The sequence below is a fragment of the Peromyscus leucopus genome, chromosome 7 (genome assembly GCF_004664715.2).
Source record: "Peromyscus leucopus breed LL Stock chromosome 7, UCI_PerLeu_2.1, whole genome shotgun sequence".
NCBI classification, from domain to species: domain Eukaryota; kingdom Metazoa; phylum Chordata; class Mammalia; order Rodentia; family Cricetidae; genus Peromyscus; species Peromyscus leucopus.
In genome coordinates this window covers 2723324-2737683 of record NC_051069.1, presented here as the reverse complement: position 1 = coordinate 2737683, position 14360 = coordinate 2723324, and the positions used below count along the sequence as shown (strand labels likewise).

The 14360-nt window shown below is 43.4% G+C and overlaps 1 non-coding gene and 1 pseudogene across 1 annotated transcript; both read left to right on the top strand.

Moving 5' to 3' along the window:
• Window positions 1-1349: 1349 nt before the first annotated feature.
• On the top strand, window positions 1350-1474 carry LOC114692173. The gene has a single exon (XR_003734360.1). It is a non-coding gene; the product is annotated as a U6atac minor spliceosomal RNA (small nuclear RNA).
• An 8729-nt stretch (window positions 1475-10203) lies between these two features.
• LOC114692033 lies at window positions 10204-10384 on the top strand (annotated as a pseudogene).
• The last annotated feature ends 3976 nt before the right edge of the window (window positions 10385-14360 follow it).

The window sequence follows — 14360 nt, the reverse complement described above, 5'->3', positions numbered from 1 at the left end:
ACTGCTGAGCCCTGGACACTCAGCTATTTGCTGGTCCAACTGTGGGCTGCTGCTCAGAGGAAAGCTGGTAACTGCAGAGGAAGAAGTGCTCCGTACCAGCACTGGTCAGAAAAAAGATCCTAAGACATATTAAACTGGACATAGCATTTGCTTTATGTCAGCTCTAGACAACTATTCTTCACACAGCTTAATTATGGTAAAGAGAAATGAGCCTGAAGTGGGAAACTTCCCTCTATTTCTGCCATGAATGAACTAGACATTTGGTCAACTAAGTTGGCCACTTGGTGTTTCAATTTCTTCATCTGCTACACAGATAGGCCTTCACATTTCAAGAAATGACCATCTTAGGAAATTAGATAGGTGATCGATAGATAGATGATAGATAAATAGATAGATAGATAGATAGATAGATAGATAGATGATAGATAGATACATGATATATAGATATATACATAGATAATTGGTGTTAGATGACATATAGATAATATAAATAGATGATAGGTTGAGATAGATGCTAGACAGATGATAGATACATTCATATACAAATGATTGATGATAGATATATAGATAGGTAGATAATACATAAATGACAGATGATACATACATAGACTGATGATAGATAATACAAAGATGATAGATAACACATAGATGGATAGATGATTGATGATAGATGATTCATAGAAAGATGGATAGATACACAGATGATAGACAAAAGATAGATAGATAGAGATATATACACACACACATACATACACACATACATGCATAGATGATAGAGATAGAGTGTATGAAAGCGTCAGGAAATGTAGAAATGTACAGATGTTTATGTTTATGTATGAGGTGTCATTTACCTATCACCTACTAGCAGACTTTCAGTGAACTGCTTCATTTCTTTCTAGACACCACATTGAAAAACTGAAGAGAAAAGTGAAAGACCATGTGGAAGCATCTGACCAAACTATTTGCATTACAGTCCACCAAAGATCAAGTTCAACTGAGGGTCACCCAGACAGTTAATGAGTCCAAACTTGTTCTTCAGACTGCTAGTCCTTTGCTGCTTCTGACTGATAGGAGATGACTTACAGCCAGGCGGTGGTGGCGCACACCTTTAATCCCAGCACTCAGGAGGCAGAGGCAGGAGGATCTCTGTGAGTTCTAGGCCAGTCTGGTCTACAGAGTAAATTCCAGGACAGCCAGGGCTACACAGAGAAACCCTGTTTCAAAAAACCAAAACAAAGAGGAGGAGGAGGAGAAAAAAAATTTGCTAGATTAGATGACCTAGTCAAGAGCAACAGATACTAGTTTGGGCTGACAGAGAAGAGAATGAACCTATTTAAAAAGATATTACAGTGTTGTATGAAAGGAGGAAGGTTAGCACTTCCCTTGACAAGGATGGAAGAGGCCCTTGGGCCTAACAACACACATACGGTTAAGGCATTGCCACCTACTTCGTGGCATCTAACCACTGTTTTTAGAGGGTTTATATGAGTGAGAATTGTTGAAGCCAAGGTTGGATAAAGCACCGGGACAAATAACCAAATGAGTGGAGGCACAGGATCTATGAACCAAAGGCTGAGGGGCCCCCAACTGGATCAGGCCCCCTGAATGCGTGAGACAGTCATTTGGCTTGATCTGTTTGGGAGGCAGCTGTGCATTGGTGCCGGGTCCTGGGCTCATTGCATGAGTTGGCTGTTTGAATCCTGGGACTTATGCAGGGACACTTGGCTCGGTCTGGGAGGGGGGGAATGGACCTGCCTGGACTGAGTCTACCAGGTCGACCCCGGTCCTCGGGGGAGACCTTGATCTGGAGGAGGTGGGAATGGGGGGGTGGGCTGGGGGGGCGAGAGCGGGAGAACAGGGGAATCTGAGGCTATTATGTTGAACTGAATGGTGTTGTAAAATAAAAAAATAAAAAAAAAAGATATTACAGTTATACCCACAGATAAGGGTAGGTCTCACCCCTCTCTCATCCCCTCAAGAAATGTCTCTGCAACAGATGGAGACCATTAAACACAGACACACATACCTCAGTAATAATGTGTGTAACCACATTATGAAATATGTTTGCCCAAAATATGCTAACTTGAGTTTCATGCTTCTACCCCTAATTTTAGATTCATAGAGAATACAAAGAGAATAAAATTCAAAGCACCAAGAGGGAATTCTAATTGGAAGAGTATATAATGTTTTACCTTCAAATAATCAATGTTATGAATAAATGTTTAAAAGCTAGAAAAGTAGGGGCTAGAGAAATGACCGAGATACTAAGAACACAGGCTGTTCATCAGAGGACTAGGGTTTGATTTCCAGCATTCACATAGATGCTCACTATTTGTAATTCCAGTTCCTGGGTATCTGACACCCTCTTCTGGCCTCCACAGGCACTTCACATACATGATGTACAGACGTATGCAGGCAAAAGCTAAAAATAAATAAGTCTGTGGTGATATTGTGTTCCTCAAAATATCGTGCACCTTAATAAACTTATCTGGGGTCAGAGAACAGAAAAGTCACTAGTTAGGCAGTGATAGCACACACCTTTAATCCTAGCATTCCAGAGATAGAAATCCCTCTGGATCTCTGTGAGTTCAAGGCCACATTGGAAAAAGCCAAACATGGTGACACACGCCTTTAATCCCAGAGAGTGGTGGTAGAAAGCAGAAAGATATATAAGATGTGAGGACCAGAAACTAGCAGCCTTTGGCTGGTTAAGCTTCAGGCTTTTGAGCAGCAGTTCAGCTGAGAGCCATTGGGATGAGGACACAGAAGCTTCCAGTCTGAGAAAATAGGACCAGCTGAGAAGTTGACCAGGTGAGATAGCTGTGGCTTGTTCTCTGATCTTCCAGTTTACCCCAATACCTGGCTCCGGGTTTGATTTTATTAATAAGAACTTTTAAGATTCCTGCTACATAAGTCTTTAAAAATAAAAACTAAAACCGAGTAGTGGTGGCACATGCCTTTAATCCCAGCACTCGAGAGGCAGAGGCAAGGCAGATCTCTATGACTTTGAATCTAGCCTGGTCTACAGAGAAAGTTCCAGGACAGTCGAGGCTAACAGAAAAACCCTGTCTCAAAACAACAGCACACACACACCCAAAAATTACCTAAACATGTTCTAGACGCAAAGAGATTGAACTGAAAACAAACACAAATTAGATCTCGTCTCAGAAATGCTCAGAAATATGTGTGTGTGTGTGTGTGTGTGTGTGTGTGTGTGTGTGTGTGTGTGTGTGTGTGATATTTTGGGGACTGGGGAGATAGCTCTGTTGATAAAGTTCTTGCTTCACAATCATAATGACCTGAGTTTGATCCTAGAATCCACACCAAAAGACAAACAAACAAACAAAAAACCCTGGCTGTAATGTTGTGCACCTGTGATCCCAAGCACCTGGGAGACAAAGATGGGTGGATCCCTGGAGCCTGATGGACAGACAGCCTAGCCTAGTGGATGAGCTCTAGTCCAGCCTGAAATGGGATGGATGGTGTTCTGAGGATGACTCGTGAGCTTTAGGTTCTACACACAGGCAGGCACAACTGTGCGCGCGCACACACACGCACGCACACACACAAATTTTAGAAAGGTTTTCTTTGACTGAATATAACATGGACTGCACTTACCATGTTACTATGCTGTCTTGGGCTTGATTGTAGTATCACAGTTTGTGGAGATTATTCTTTGGAGGGACATGCTGAATCATTTAGGAATAAAGTGTTGAGGGGTCAACAGTGCTCAAACATGCAACTTTCAAAAGGTACAGAATAAAATAAAGAGCATACGTACACAGAGAAGTACATACAGCATGAGGCTGGCGACTGTGGAAGCTAGCTGTAGAGAGCTGAAGTGTTCTTCACAGAGAAGAGACCCAGTGACTTACGAAATTGGTTAAATGGATGTTGTGAGGCCAGACTTTCAAATGCAAGGCCAAAATCATGACACACAGCTGCTACCCTGACCACTAGAGGCTCAGTCTCTCCTCAGCGCCCAGCACCAAAAATTTACCCTTCAAACTCATAGAGTAAGCCCCCCTGTTATCTCTGCTGTACCTGACTCCACTCACCCATACCAGCAAAAATTAAAACCTATACCTAGTCACTTCTGAAAGTAGGGGTGAGCTAAGTTGAAGTTTCCTGTTGGTATATCTTAGGAGTAAGGCTCAATTCTCAGGCCTGGATCCCTGCTGCAAGGCAGGCTGGGAATTGGCATATTGTTCCTCTAAAAAAATTGTTTGTATGCATCCATGCATGTGTGGTGCGTGTGTGTGTGTGTGTGTGTGTGTGTGTGTGTGTGTGTAGCCATGTGTGCAGATACTCATGTATATGGAGGCCAGAGGTTGACATCAGGTATCTTGCTCACTCCTCCTCCACTAATAAATTAATATATTAATATATAATAAATAATATATAAGTATATTTTATATATAAAAATATTGAGACAGGGCCACTTGCTGAACCCTGTACTTATTGGTTGGCTAGACTTGCTGGCCCCCAAGATTCAAGGATCTGCCTGTCTGTTCCCCTCCTGGACTCTTTGATGCCTTTCTTGAAGCGGTTAGCAAAAATGGCCAGGTAGCATTAGGTATGGCAGGTGTTAACTACCTGGGAAAACGGCGGAGGCTCACGCCCCTTCCAATCTGTAGCTTGTGTAACTACAGGATCTTTCAAGATAAAAAGAATAATTGAGACCTTTAAATTTTTTTTTCCAGTTTCTATGTAGCAATTCTTTGATGTTGCTTTCTGAGAATAGAAGATTATTTACAGAACAGCCCTAGCATCTATTTACTTGGGTATATTGGCTTGTTTGATTATAAGTTACTCTCTTAGCTGTTGTCTGTGAAAATGCCCGGAAGCCTTCAGGCGTGCATGTCCATAAATTGAAATATATTGTGATTATTATTGTTCATGATGGCTCACAAATACACCCTCTTTCATAGAAATACAGAATCAAGACATTGCAAGGGGAAATTTGTTAAAGTAATTCATGTTTTATCCATTGAAAATCTAAGAGGGTCACGATGCTTTCCTGGCGGTTGGTGAGAAATGCAAACCCAACTGATCGAATATTAATATCCATTAGCACATTTTATATTGATAAATTCAGAAAGAAAATTCAGTGTTCTCCCAGAGACTGCTAGAAAGCGGCCTTGACCCCCTCATTTGTCATCATTATGGGGATGAGCCCAAGCCCCCAACTTATCATTTGTTTATGACAATAAACACAACAAAGGAGGTACATGCGGTGACACGGAATGGCTGTTGTCCCCGTCATGTCCCTTGTCCTGTCAGGGACTCATAACACCAAATACTCAGATGTCCAAGCTGCAGACCCAGGAGATTTCCCTAATACTTTTCTCCAGTGCATCCCTCCCCAGCACCCAGGCCCCTCCCATCACCATTAACATCTCTTAAAATGCATTTATTTCTCTCCATTTCCAAACTATCAACCCGACCTAAACTGTAAACATTTCCCTTGCTTGACAACAACCTCTGAGCGGTCTGTCTTGGCCTCACTTCCATCTGTCGTTACAGGGACCAGACTGTGTGATTCTCTGGGCTCATCTCCCTAGCCCCACTCCAAATTTTTGTAGTGATTTCCAGTTGCATTCGCAATACAGTCCCTTAGCATGGCCTATCCACCACCCAACACTGTAACTCCTCCCCTCCTCGTTGGCTTCCCAGCCTCACTTGCAGCTCCCTTGCCCATGTCTCAGCCTCAGTGTTTCTTATGCTCCAAGTCTCGCCCTTAATCCTGCATGTAGAATGCCACTTCTGCTTGGCATCTCTGCTTTGCCCAGCCATTCTTGAGGTATGCCCTCCACAAAGTACAAAGTAGATCTATTTTGTGTGTGTGTGTGTGTCTGTCTGTCTGTCTGTCTGTCTGTCTGTCTATGTGTCTGTCTGTGTTCCTGTGTGGAAGGGTGCATGTGTGTATGCATGTATAACAGTTGGGGGCAGAGGACAATCATGGATACCACTCCTCAGGTACCACCCACTGCTTTTCATTTTATTTTGTTTTGTTTTGAGATAGGGTCTCTCATTGGCCTGGAGCTTGCTAATGAGGTTAGACTCGCTGGCAATGAGCTCCAGGGATCTGCCTGTCTCTGTTTCCCCAGTCACAGGATTACAGGTACATGCTCAGCTTTTATGTGGGTTCTGGGAACCAAATTGGGGTCCTTGCAAAGCAAGCCCTTTACTGGCAGAGCCTGTCCCCAGGCCCCCTTGCCCTGCCCTTTCATGGAGCCCTTTATTTATCTTCTTCATCCAACACAGTTTGGAGTCACATGCATGTCCTCACTCGACAGACAGCACCATGTGACAGAGGGGAGTCTCAGCAACCTGTGCATCCTCATCTCATGCCCCAGAGACTATATACACACTGAGGAAATACTCATTAAACCCAACAATGATTGAGCCAGTGAATGCCTGTAAAGGACCATACTGTAGTCAGAGAAGAGTGAGAGTAACCAGAACTCACTCAGCTGGACCCATGGATGTTTTCCCCCTTTTTTTGATATTATAATTCAACTACAACATTTCTCCCTTTCTTTTCCTCCCTTCAAGCCTTCCCATAAACCACTCCCTGCTCTCCTTTAAATTCATGGCCTCTTTTTTTAAAACTAATTGTTATCACATGTATATATGTATATACCCATATATCCCTAAATATAACCTATTTAGCTCATACTTGCATGTATATTTTCAAGGGTGACCATTTGGCACTAGACAACTAATTTGGTATGCCCATGCATTTTTTAAAATTTATTTTAATTATGTGTCTGGGTGTGGGTATCACATGAGTGCAGGTGTCCATAGAGGTCAGAAGAGGGTGTCAGATCCCCTGGAGCTGGAGTCACAGGAAGTTGTGATCTGCCTGACATGGGTTCTGGGAACCAAACTTGGGTCCTCTGTAAGAGCAGTTCACAGTCTTGATTGCTGAGCCATCTCTCCAACCCTGGCACCATGAATTTGACACTAGAATTTAGAAACAAAGTCTTGGATGTGGGCTGAACTCTCTTTTCCCTGATGGGAAGCCTGGCTGTTCAGTACACATAGAGATGGCTCCAGAGATATGAATGGTGTGCCCTAGGGAGCAACAGAAACTAACCTGTATATCTTACAAAGATCTCAATCTAAACTTAGATTTCCGTGATTAAAAATTGCACCACCACCTCCTCTGAACTGCACTCAGCTTTCCTAAATGAGATTTTATGGGAACTGATTGTGATTAGATAAATGGGTGACTTCACTAATGTATAATCCAATTTTCAATTACATTGTAGGTACAATAATTTACGTTTCTTGTTTGGTGGTGTGATATTTATGTGGTGGGCTCTGCAGGAGACCTGGGGACTGTTTACATAATGATCCTGCTTCTCCCACTGCAAGGATCTGGTTTTCAATTTTCCTTTTTGTGCTGTGAGGCATCGTCCTTCCAAGGTAAACACTGTATATCACAGGATGTGCAGGTGAGGAACGTCAATAAAGTAATAAACTAGATGGGTTTTAATAATTCTTATTTATGCCACTGGATTAGCTAATAGAGTAGTTTGCCTTTCATAAAAAGTTCGAATAAAAATGTCCCTAAAATTATAGTAAATCTGTGATCTGTTGGCTCTATGACAGAGTACCGTTGAATACCAAAAATGAACTTTTATCAAATACATTCAACCATCAATAATTCAATATTCATTGTCTGGAGGCATTCCCAAAGCTGGGACAGTGTTAACAGTAACTATCCCTTTACTGACCTCTAACCCCAGGTCTGCATGAGACAATGGAGACAACACAGGGGTTTGAATGCATTTAACCCCAAAAGTCATTCCTCCCTTCCTGGCCAGTGAGCTGCCAGCCAAATCCTTCCAGATAGACCATGCTTCTTAAAATAACAAGCTGAGGCAGGGCAGCAAAAAGAAGACAGGAGAGCCGGGCGTTGGTGGCGCACGCCTTTAATCCCAGTACTCGGGAGGCAGAGCCAGGCGGATCTCTGTGAGTTCGAGGCCAGCCTGGGCTACCAAGTGAGCTCCAGGAAAGGCGCAAAGCTACACAGAGAAACCCTGTCTCGAAAAACCAAAAAAAAAAAAAAAAAAAAAAGAAGACAGGAGAAACCAACCCTATTCAAGGGTCACGTGCACACACAGCAGTACACAGCACAGAGGGTCTCCAAGCCAGATGGCCCCACCCGCAGACAAGCAGAGAAGGGCAAGCAGGTGTCTGCAGCCGCTCACCATGCTTTTGTGGAAGCAGCTCTCTCTCTTTATCCATATAAAAGGTTCGCTCACTTGAAAAGGAGATCGGAAACTGGGTGTGTGGGCATACACCTGCCATCCTATCACTCAAGAAGCTGAGACAGAGAATCATGACTTCCTGGACAGCCTGGGATACACAGTGAGACTGGGCGGGTTGGGGAGAGAAGAGAGAATTGTGTTTCTAAAACTTCAAAAGATTAATAGTGCACAAGTACTGTGCTAGAAGTTACTGAGTCCCATTTCCTGGCTTAGAAAATGAGGAGTCTGTAGTTGAGGGACCTAGCAATCTCTATTCTGTTAACTCCAGGCCAAAACAGGAGTGTAAATGAAGCTATCACTCCATGTCACAATATAATTATGCACTCATCAAACAGCATGCCGGCATCTCAGCTCATGGGACAGGGGAAGAGAGTATCCAGGCACAGAACCTGCAGTGTGTCAACCGCACTGGCCTCACACAAAGTGCTCACTTTCACATGGGTCTCTGGGAAGTATCCACACAGCCCTGCCTGTTCCCAGAGTGCAGGGTTTGATGTCATACATTTCTCAAGAATAGTCTGCATGCAAATGAGTTCTAGTTGCAAATAAACCTATACTTTCACTTTCATAATTAAATCTTGCCCAGCAGTGGTGGCACACACCTTTAATCTCAGCACTCTGTTGTGAGTTTGAGGCCAGCCTGGCCTACAAAGTGAGTTCCAGGACAGCCAGGGCTGTTACACAGAGAAACCCTGCCTTTAAAAAATAAGAGAGGGGGTGGGGGAGAAAAGAAAAGAAAACTTGAGCCCGGAGGAAGGCTCACCAGGTGAATGCACCTGCCAGCAAGGCTGATGATAGGAGTTTGATTCCTGGGACACTCGTGGTGGAAGGAGAGAAATGACTTCAGCAAATTGTCTTCTGACCACACTTACCTCATGGCACGTACACACACACACACACACACACACACACACACACACACACACGGGGGGGGGGGGGGATTTAAAGTGTGGTTTTTTTTTAACTTTTTTTTTTTTTAATCTGTAGATTCCAACTTTAGATCCATGTACCTCTCACCCTTAGTTAGAGAAGCTTCCTTTTGGCAATTGATACAGAAACCCACACTCGGTCAGTGTGCAGGGACTAAGAGGCTGTAGAGTGCTCGGCCCTCAGTGGGATGTATAGATCACATCCCCGCCCCCACACACACACACACAAACACTTGGGGATCTTCAGAGAAGCTGCGGCAGAGATACTTAGGCACCCACACTGGTTGTGAAAGCATGCATAAGGCTTCCCGCCAGACAAAGTCCCAGCATGGAGGGGAGGGGAAGGGCCACCTCTCTGAAGAGCTATTGGCATTTGGTAGTTGCTGGGAAAGGGAGAGGCAGTCTTCTTTACTAGGGTGTGGCCCCTGATAGATCTTACCTAGGGCAGGCCGCATTCCCAAAAGTAGTTGAGCAACACAAACTGGACCTGATGTCAGAACTTACTCTGGCAGTGAGTAATTCATTCAATTTCTCTTTTCAGCAAATAAATAAAATCTCAGCAACTAAATACATTACAGTGGAGGGGCTGGAGAGATGGCTTAGTGGTTAAGAGCACTGGCTGCTCTTCCAGAGGTCCCAAGTTCAATTCCCAGCACCTACATGGTGGCTCACACAATCTGTAACTCCAGTTCCATGGGCATGTAGCACACATACATGTAGGTATATGAACACATGAATAAATCTTTAAAATTACATTGCAGTGAAACCAAATAAAACCGAAAACTATGTAGCCCTTAAAATGATGTGGGAAAATGTCCAGAATCTGTGAAGTGAGAAGCCAAATACCCAGCCATGGGTACAGTTTAATTCATTTTTGAAAAACTAAAAATCACATGTATAAAGTCACATATGGGGAAAAAAAGGCTTTGAAGGACAATTAATCTCCAAATAGGATTGTTTGTGACCATTATCTTCTTGTCTATTCCCTTCTAATCTCTTCTGGGCCTTTTGGCTAAGATCAAGTGTAGTATATTCCCTTCTAATGCTCAGAAACTTCTAGTAAGAATATGTACTAATAGTGAAATTGGGGGGCGGGGAAGCAACTTCAGAGGGAAAAAGCCTCCCCGTGTCTTGGTTCCATGTATACTACTCAGAAAGCATAGGCAAGAGCAACATGAATCAGCAAGTGCTCCTTTTCTGAAAAGGATTTGGTTTTATGTCGGTGCCCATGTCTGAGCGGGTAGGTGCACATGAGTGCAGGTGCCCATGGAGGCCAGGAGAGAGCCACGCTCTGGAGCTGGAGCTGCAGGCAGTTGTGAGCCACGGATGTGGGCCCTGGCAACTAAAGCCAGGTCCTCTGCAAGCGCAGCAAACCCCCTTAATCACTGAGCCAACACTCCAGGACTAGCAAATACTCTCTGTAAAGGGATAAGTTATAAATATTTTAGGTGTGTAGGCCATACTTATCTTTCGCAACCACTCAAACAGCTTATCATGTTTAGCTCCATGGGATCTGATGCCCTCTTCAGAGCCCTGCAGGCACTTGAATTCACACATGCACATATCCACACGTGAGCATATACATGAATAAAAAAACGAAAATAAGCCGGGCAGTGGTGGTGCATGCCTTTAATCCCAGCACTCGGGAGGCAGAGCCAGGCGGATCTTTGTGAGTTCAAGGCCAGCCTGATCTACAGAGCAAGATCCAGGAAAGGTGCAAAGCTACACAGAGAAACCCTGTCTTGGGGAAAACAAAAAAAAACAAAAAACTTTTTTGAAAAAAGAGAAATCTTGCCAAGAAAAATCTTGAAAATTTGAACAAATATGGATATTGAAAGCCAAACACATACCACACACATGCAGTGTAAAACAGTAGGAATGCAGTGGTCACTATGAGAGGAGCCCCCTTGTCTGGAATGCCTTGAACTGTTAACCTTAAAAGAGAATCCAGTGAAATAACTTCCCCAGTCCTTACTCGCCTGTGAAGTTTCCTGTTCCCTAAGATAAAAAGAAAACTACAGGAGGTCACAGTTAACAAAGATGTAAAAGACTGTTCTCATGTTCTACATTCAAGTAAATTTATTAAATATAATATCCAAGGCCAAAATAGAGTGGTTTATGTATATTTTCTGCATCCATGGAAATAAAGTCTATGGCAGGTAAACAGTCTCTTCATAGGGGAGGTGCTTGCAAGATATGGAGAATTTTACATACATGGTCATGGTATCCAGTCCAGAAGAACAGGACTGGAAACTAGCCCAGAGTCAAGCTCAGCCCATCTTCTCCTATCAATTGTTTGGGTTGTCTCTGACCTTGAGTGCTTGGGGGAAATTCTAGACAGAGATTTAATTAGAAAACCCAGAACTATCCAAGAGCATCAGTCTCGGGGTAGAAAGAAAGACCGAGGTTTGGATTGTGTTGAATGACAATTCTGTGTACTAAGGAGTTATCAATGAACAGCCTTCCATGAATACTTATTTCCCAGATGTTGTGGGGAGCAGATCATCTCTAGACCTTTATAGACAAGCAACAACATGGAACAGTTTCAAAGGGAGGATGGGTGTGCCAGTGATGAACTCATCTTTGGTGGGGTAACACTTGGAATAATTTCTTAGGGAGCGTAGCATTTGAGCCAGGCCCTGATGGAGCTCCAGCTACATGAAAGGGAAGGGCACTCATAAAGCTGGATCAAAAATAAAGTTTGGAGTCACAGAAGCTGCCAGATCTGGGAAACGCAGAAAGCTTGGTACATTGGGAATGTAGACACCATTAATGCTAAAGTTAGGGAACTGGGAAAGTAGAGGAAGGGGTTGCCTTTGTCCGAAGAGATTGGGTGAGACCAGCAGGCAGCAGGCTGACAAGAGCTTGCTTGCAGTTTTAAAAGATAACTTCACTGTGTAGAGCCAGAGGCCAGCGCCAACTTCAGCAAGCCCACTTTGTATTTTCATAAACATACCATATAGGGGCTGGTGGTGTAGCTCAGTTGGTAGAGTGCTCTCCTAGAATGTGCAAGGCCTGGATTGCATCCCCAACACCAAATAACTGGGTGTGGTGGCACACAAATCTAATCCTAGCACTTGAAAGGTGGAGGCAGGGGGATCAGAAGTTCCAAGTAGGTCATCCTCAACTACATAGGAAGTTGGAGGTCAGCCAGAGATAATGAGACCCTGCCTAAATAAATAAATATTTCTCTAAATACTTCACACACACACACACACACACACACACACACACACACACACACGAATTCACCATTAGGAGCCTCAGAACTTCTCAAATGATTAACATATACTCTCCATTTTACAGATGAGGAAATCGAGGCATGGAGAGGTCAAGGGACTGATTTGAAGTCACACTGCAAATAAATGATGAGACAGGATAAAATCCCAGAAGAACCAGGAGTCTCCTATTCCACTGTTGCCTTCCGTGGGCACCCTCCTGTGTCACAGGGTGTGACGCAGTACCAGCAGAGCCGCAGGCCTTAGGAACGCCATTTAAAGATGCATGCTTTCCCTTTATATGTAGTTTTTTTTGTCAATAAATTTGTTTTAAGTCTGTGAGCTACCCTGTAGAAGAAGCCCTTCAACCTATTATGGAATACTTTGACATGAGTCTGTAAAATTGATTGAGACAGTTTGCCAAAGCAGCCGGTCTTAATTAATGACTCACTATAACCTCCGGCTTTATTAGGCGTATATTTCTAGTATATTGGCACATATATTAATGACTGGCCTATGCATAAACTGACAGTTTTAAAATGATATAAGATAACTTGTTTTCTTAGGAGGAATTCACTTTTGCCTTGGATGTAGAGTAAGATTACTATTAGTTCAGTAAATTATGACCCCTGTTTTGTCTTGATCCCCAGCAAGGAAAGACCATATTTCCTTCCACGATGAAAATGCACTTCACGTGAGTCTCTTTGGTTAATCTCATGCTCCAACAAGCAAGACCGTTGGCTTTGTGGGCAAGAAGTTTCCAAGTAGGGGCTGGCAAGATGGCTCAGTGGCTAAACGGGCCTGCAACTGAGCCTGGTGACCCGAATTCAGTCTCTGGTACCCACGTGTTAGAAGGAAAGAACCAACTCACGAGGCCTGTCTTCTGACCTCTCCATGTGTGCCATGTCACATGTATACCCACACATGTTCTCACAAAATAAGTAAATAAAATGTCACGGAAAGTTAATGTGTTCAAGTAGAACAGCATTCAATCAGGGATAAGGTTTCCAAGTAATATCCCACGCTGTTTTAACAATCCACAGTATATTCTCATATCTTAAATGATACTCAGACATTTACACACATACACCCATATACATACACACACACATTTGCACACTTCATACACACAGATCTGAGAAAACTTATTTGGGGAGTCTCTTTAATTTTTTTTTTAAATAAAATGCATATGGAACATTCTAGATTAAGATAGGCTGTCACTACAATAAATGTTATGAGCCTTAGGACGGAAAGATTATCTACTGTCCTGGTTTAGATTGATTCATGTTATGAGGAAACACTGACGGTACCAACCTAAGGAGGAAAAGGTTTATTTGACTTACAGGTCACAGCCATTGTGAAGGGAAGACAGGGCAGGAAGCTGGAGGCAGAAACGGAAGCTGAGAACACAGAGGAGTGCTGCTTTCCGGTTTGTTACCCATGGCTTGCTCAGCCTGATTTCTTATACACCATTGGACCACCTGCCCATGGCTGTCACCACCCACAGTGGGCTCCAGCCCTCAGACATTAATCATCAATCAAGGAAATGCCCCCCCCCCAGACATGCCCACAGGCTAATCTGATGGAGGTTTCTTCTTCATAGATGACCCTGCCTTGTCTCAAGTTAACAAAAAACTAACCAGCCCACGTCCCCATGGAAAGGATGTTACAATATTACCCCCCTGTGGTTGCTATGGAGACAGAAGTACAAAGTACCAATTTAGGGGCTGGAGAGGTAGCTCAATGGTCAAGATCTAAAGTAAACTTCAAAATTAAGGTGATGACTCCATGTAACAGACTGGTCAGTTACAGATTGCCAAATCTATGGCATTCAGCAGGTTTTTGGTTTTGTTGTTGTTTGGTTGGGTTTTTTTTGTTTGTTTGTTTGTTTTTCAAGACAGAGTTTCTCTGTGTAGTTTTGGTGCCTGTCC